This window comes from Parus major, chromosome 1 (assembly GCF_001522545.3).
Source record: "Parus major isolate Abel chromosome 1, Parus_major1.1, whole genome shotgun sequence".
NCBI lineage: Eukaryota > Metazoa > Chordata > Aves > Passeriformes > Paridae > Parus > Parus major.
Genome location: NC_031768.1, coordinates 68123557 through 68129599, shown reverse-complemented (window position 1 = coordinate 68129599; position 6043 = coordinate 68123557).

Genomic DNA, 6043 nt, shown 5'->3' with positions numbered 1-6043 from the left:
AAGCGGGTGCGGGCTCGGAGGGATGCGGCGGCGGAGCAGGGTACCGGGGTGTCCTTCGCCGTTCCTCCGGTCCCGCTCAGGAGGCCAGGATGCTCAAGAGTGCCTGCAAAGTCTTTCCTCTTCCATGCAAAGTGATCACACTGCTTTGGCCCCGCTTCCAATGTGTGCAAGCCGGAATAAAGACACCAGGGATTAGGAGCGTCTTCTTCCTCCTCCTCCCCCCCTCACTTAACCCCCCGGTCCAATGTAGATTACAAAGTCTCGGTCACCGGGAAGGAGCGAATGCCTTCCTCCTCGGTGCTGCGGCGCACAGCGGTACCGGCGCTCCCCGGCGGGACCCGGGCGGTGCCGGCGCCTCCCGGTACCGGGAGCCCGGGGAGCCGGGGTGTGCCGACCCGCACGGCTCCGCAGGGCTGGATGCTCTGAATCCAGGCGGGCTCCCTCTAACACCCACCTGGACACAGGGTACACGGTGCTCACGCCAGCTACAGGTCCCAGCAGTTTCTTAGCAGGAAAAGATAAGCAACATCTGAGGAAGAGCCATAGTGTTTCCAAAAGCAGTTTGGGACACTTCCCTGTCCCAATGCTTTCCTGTCACAGGCTTTAAAAATATCGTGGCTTGCCCTCCCTTAAGTAAGTAATAAAGACATTTTATTCCTACTGTAGAAGGATCGTGTCAGTCCAAAAGAGTGAATCTATATAGATTCTTTTGGATATACAGATAGATTCGATGTTGCTGATGCTATCACTTGTTAAACAATTCTTAAAGAGTTAATCTTTCCTTAAGTGAGGATTTGAAAGAACAATTCTTATTCTTAAAATAGTTCTTATAAACTTTCTTATTAGCTCTTATTAAGGGCGAGTTCCTGCCTTTCTTAATGTGATACAAAACCTATTTCCAAGGGAAGTCTATGTCCAGTAAGAGCAGCAGGGTCAGGCTCTTGCTTTGAGTGTTTTCTGGCATCTGGCTGCCTGCAGGATGGAATCACTTTGGCCACCTGATGACTGACAGTGGCTCCTTATGAGAAAATGCAAATAATTTTCTTGAAATGTGCCTGCTTGCAATCAAAAAGAAAAGGGTAATGTTCCTCTGCACACATGTAGACAGGTGGAGTTAAAGGAATTTTAGGGAAAGAGGATATGAGGAATCTTCAAGAACGATTTAGAAACTTTTCTGTATAAAAACCAGAACAGAATGAGATTTCCTATGTCCAAAGAGTGGAGTCCTTTATAAAAAAAAAATAAAAATAAATAAATAACCCCAAAACCAAACCTCACCAAAACCTAAATGGTGCCCATTTTCTGTGTCTCCTTCTTTGTGAAAGCATAACAGAACAAAAATCCCAACATAAAACAGATCATCCGGGTTTCCAGTAGCTTGCAAGGTGCTCGCGGCCGAGAACAGCTGGTTGTGAAAGGCGCTGAATGTCGCTGGTGGTCTTGCACCCCTACGGCTGTATTCATTCACACACTCCCTTGCCGCCCCGCACAGTGACACAGGTTTGGGTCTTGTTACAGTTTGCAGCACCGTGTCCAACTTTGGTCCGTATCTGACTGTCCTCAGATAGTCTCCGACGTCAGACAGTCATTTGGAACGCAGTCAGCAAGCCAGCTCTCCATGCTCCTTCCAGGCTTTCCGTAAAGGCCAGGAATGCCGCAGGCAGGAAAAGCTGCGCTCGTTCTGCCGGTGGTAGTGCCTGCCCTTCCCCCAGCCCTTAGATGTGGGCAATTCAAGTTTATCTCCCACCAACTCTGCCATAGACTTCTGTTATCTGGAAAAGGCCCCAGAGGCACAAATCCTTAAAGGCATTGAAGTGCCTAACTCCCATCAGAATGAGGGATGTAGTTGTCTAAATACCGCTGATAATCTACAAAGTTGCTCACGATTTGTGTAACAGAGATCACGTAAGAACCCACAGCCTGACACAGGCAAAGCGCTACAAGCTTTCTTTTATTATTTCTGCTGCTGTTATTCAACATCTGCATACTCACAAGTCCAAGTCGGCAGCAAGGAGTCCACTGGGAGAAGGACCACAAGCAGAAAAGTTTCTGCTTACAAGATGTCACAGCCAAAAAACAGCTGAAGTAAAAGCAAGTACGTCTGACACAGAAGAGGGAGCAACTATGGGCACATGAGCACGTTACTACACCAGCCAACTTCTGCTTTCAAGGGGTTCTTAGGCTTGACTGAAGAGGTAAATTTGTAAGGTTAAAAGTATGTCACTCCTGCCCCTCTGGTGATGGCTGGTCACCGAGTAGAAGACAATGCCTACGGTAACATCTGTCACCACACCATGGAAAAAAAGTTAGTTGCCTGCTTGGGAATCCGTTGGGAACGGTTTGGAAATGGGAGGGATCATTTCCTTGCACTCACCCATGCCTCTATTTGTAGGACCTCCTCATGGCAAAGCACAAAGTGTGCTTGTGATTTCAGAACCTTGGGAATGGCCAGTCATCCACTTTAAACTGGGCTCAGCCAGCAATGAAGCTAAGAAGCCCATCATTTTTGAGAGATGGATGAGGCTTATTAAGAAAGGAAATAGGTGCAGCCCTAAGGGATAGGACACACCAAATGGACACCTAAAAATAAACACTTTGTAATTTCTGTTCCATGAAAGCTATTGTTGAAGTTACCACAGAAGTATTTCATAACTGTGAAACAGAAAAACATCCAAAAGGTAATCTCACCTCCACCTGGAATTTCTCAGAACAGTATAAACTTTTTACAAATTTCAGAGAGTTTAAAATTATCACTGCATCCAGATGGGGCAGATCCATAACTGTTTATCATTAATACATCTCCAAAAAATAAACCCGCAAAAAAGCTGCTGTTAGCAACATATCTAATTCAAGCACTTTAAAATATGATTCAGCTGAAGGTGTCAGTCTGACTGCTTCGTGAAGGGTAAATGGAAGAAGTTCACATAAAAATGAAATCGTGTCTAATTTCCCACAGCATAAGTCACTGGGCCAGAAAATGTTTTCTCTTGGTGAAGTTGTCAGCCCCTCTGCACACAAACATTGTTCAAACCCTTCCACTGTGTAACAGGTTCCAGTGTTAGAAATGCACCACATGTGAGCTGAGGAACTACTGAAACCTGCTTTCTAGTGAAGTGGGAGGCTCCTGCATTTGGGAAATTGTGGGGTCTGCTCCATGCCTTTCCCATGGCATTTAAATGCCCTAGTGAGCTCAGGGACCTGCTGCTGACAATAAGACCATGAATTCACACTAAAGACTTTCCCTCTATTACTTCTCATTTGTGTTCTCTCTATCTAGCTCTTATTTCCACAAAAGCTTTAGGAATATAATTACCTTTAAAGCCTATTCCTTTGTATCAGCTTTAATTCAAACAGGCCAACAGATTCCAAATGGAGAAGGAACTTTTTGTAGGGGTAGGAGCCATGTAGCCATTTGTGTTGCTCATACAACCCTCATTTCTTTAAAAAACAGTGCTATTTTCTTAGATTGTTTGCTGTCACAGGACTTCATTGCCCTACTTTAGAGAATTTCTTCCAATTTCCAGCCTAAGTTAATTCCTGCTGAGATTCCATTTTCCTGGTTTCATGCCGACTTTTACTTTCAAGCTTAAATACTCTTACAGGCATTTATTCCTTGATAGATACTTATGTCAGACACAGAATCAACTTCATTTTTACTATAATTGCCTCTTCTCACAGGACAGAAATGTCTCCATAGACATTTTTAAATGTCCAGTTTTAAATCAGTTTAGTGGAACATGCAAAAACACCATGCCTTTTACATGGCAGTTTCACATTGATGGGTCATGACAATTCTGAGATTCTGAATGCATCTTTTTTTTCCCCCCTATGTCATTGCCAATATATGATTGCCAAACTTCTAGCAGATATTTCTGAGGAATTTGCTCAGAACATAAGTCGATGTACTTTTCTGCTTCCTGGTTCCATGAAGTTGTGATTGACTCACAGATTGTTGTAAGTTATTTTAAGCATTATGTACAAAAATATAAAATTTTGAAAGTCAGTTTTATTGGGAATTTTCTGTTCTCTCATACATATATACAGATAATTTTGTAATGTGAGATTTGCAAATACAGAGAATGAAATCTAGATCTGGCCAAGGAAAGAAATAAGCACTTTCTGCAGAAAAGACTATTGTGAGATAAACCAAAACAAAACATGCGCTTTTTCCATAAGATAAACCTTTAAAAATGAAACTGAAATAGTGTTTCAACCACCAAAACTGCCTGTTTTTTCAAAAGACAGCTGCACAACAAACAAAAAGCAAGGTGCTCGCAAAAATCCAGTCTATTCAAAAACAAATAGGAGGATCTGAAAGTAAATGCTTTGGTTTGTGTTTCACAAGAAATGTACCTGTTCGCATTTCTGTCTCTCCTCTAAGGTAAGGATCTTGAAGCTATTTCGAAAAAGCAACAGATGAACTTCTGCAACATTTTGAAAATAAGAAACTTACTCTTTTCTGAACTAGTCTGAGTCTCCGTGACCACATATACTGAAAGCATGAAAAGCCTTTGCCCTCTCTGTCCAGCCAGGACAAAGTGCTCCTTGAAGATGCATCATGTGAAATATTTCTTCCTTCAGCCCTGCTGAGGAGAAGAATCTTCAGATACTTCTCCATGTTCCTTAAGCAGCTCTACCATTTTGTCCCCCACACAGGGCCAAACAGAGGTGTCTAATCCTACCTGTAATAACGTGTGGCATGTGAGCTGTCCCTCCAGAGAAGAATGGCTCCAGTGAACCCAGGCCTCTCAGGAGCAATGGCTAGAATCCATAAGGGATTCCCTGGGGTGTGTACAATGACCAGGTGCCAATGTTTGGACAACTGAGTTCTCCCTCAAGCTTCTTTCTTTGCCTGCCTCAGATATTTCTATCTTCTTTTCTAGCCAAGACATTGCTGAATGCTTAATACCTAGCATTTTCTAAGGAACTTACTTGCAAATGCCTGCAAACTTGCAAATGTTTAGGCCTAGATTTAAACTAAGTCCCTGTAACTGATGCTTTCTACTGTCTGCACACCTCTGGAGGCCTGGAGTGAGCCAACAGAAATCACAACCCATGTGGACCAAAGTGGGCACCCAACTATAATTGCACCAAAGGATGCAGACAGATGTCATCTCCTCCTGGTAGTATTGTTACACCTTTGAACTGGAGATGGATGAGATGACTTGACTGAATAAAGCCAGCCTAGATCTGGAAACAGTACAGTCATATTGTTTGATGTTATTTCTGAGCTAAAACACCTTACTCCAAAGTGCTCCATATACTTGGCCTGGTTTCCACAAGAAGGATCTGCCTTCTGGGTGCTTTTGCCTTGTGGAGACATAATCTTTCATTTTTTTCCTTAGGATGTTTTCCTAAGCAAAGGTGGAGTAGCAGTTAAATTGGATGGCCTTTAGGCTGCCTATTTCAGTAACCAAGTCTTGTTGAAGATGGTGCATGCAGTTGCTTTGTAGTCAGCTAGAAACATTCTTCCCAGAAGGCAGGAACACTGAAACACTTGATTAATCTTTTTCCTTTCTGAGAAAATGCTTTGGTTTAAAAAGCATTTGGATACTTGTTCTCCAGTCTCTCTTTAGGGTGCTGAAAACCTTCTTCTGTCAGTTTATTATGCTGTGTTGCCAGGACAATCAAGATTTTCTGGAAGTATCCATTCTGTGCCCACCTATTCTTTTTCACAGTGAAGTCAGCAACAGTTCAAACCAGAAGTAGTGAATAACTGATACTGATTTCAACTGCTGAAATCTAAATCAAACACAGCTTCTACTTCCTTACATATACCCTTGATGAAGTTCCTTGTTATAAGGGCTTTTCATAACACCTAAGGTATTCCCAAATATATTTGTGTGGTGGTCGCCTAAATGCTGTCTCTAAATCTATAAATTGAATGAGGAACATCTGCTGCTGCTTTTTTTTCCTCCCCTTCCATTTAGCACTGTTTGAGGGCATATCAGTGTTTTCTAGTGTAAAGAATACCCAATCTTTTAGGCAAAAGAGACAACAGTGAGCTAGTGGGGTTGTTATAGAACTTTTCACTTAATACAGT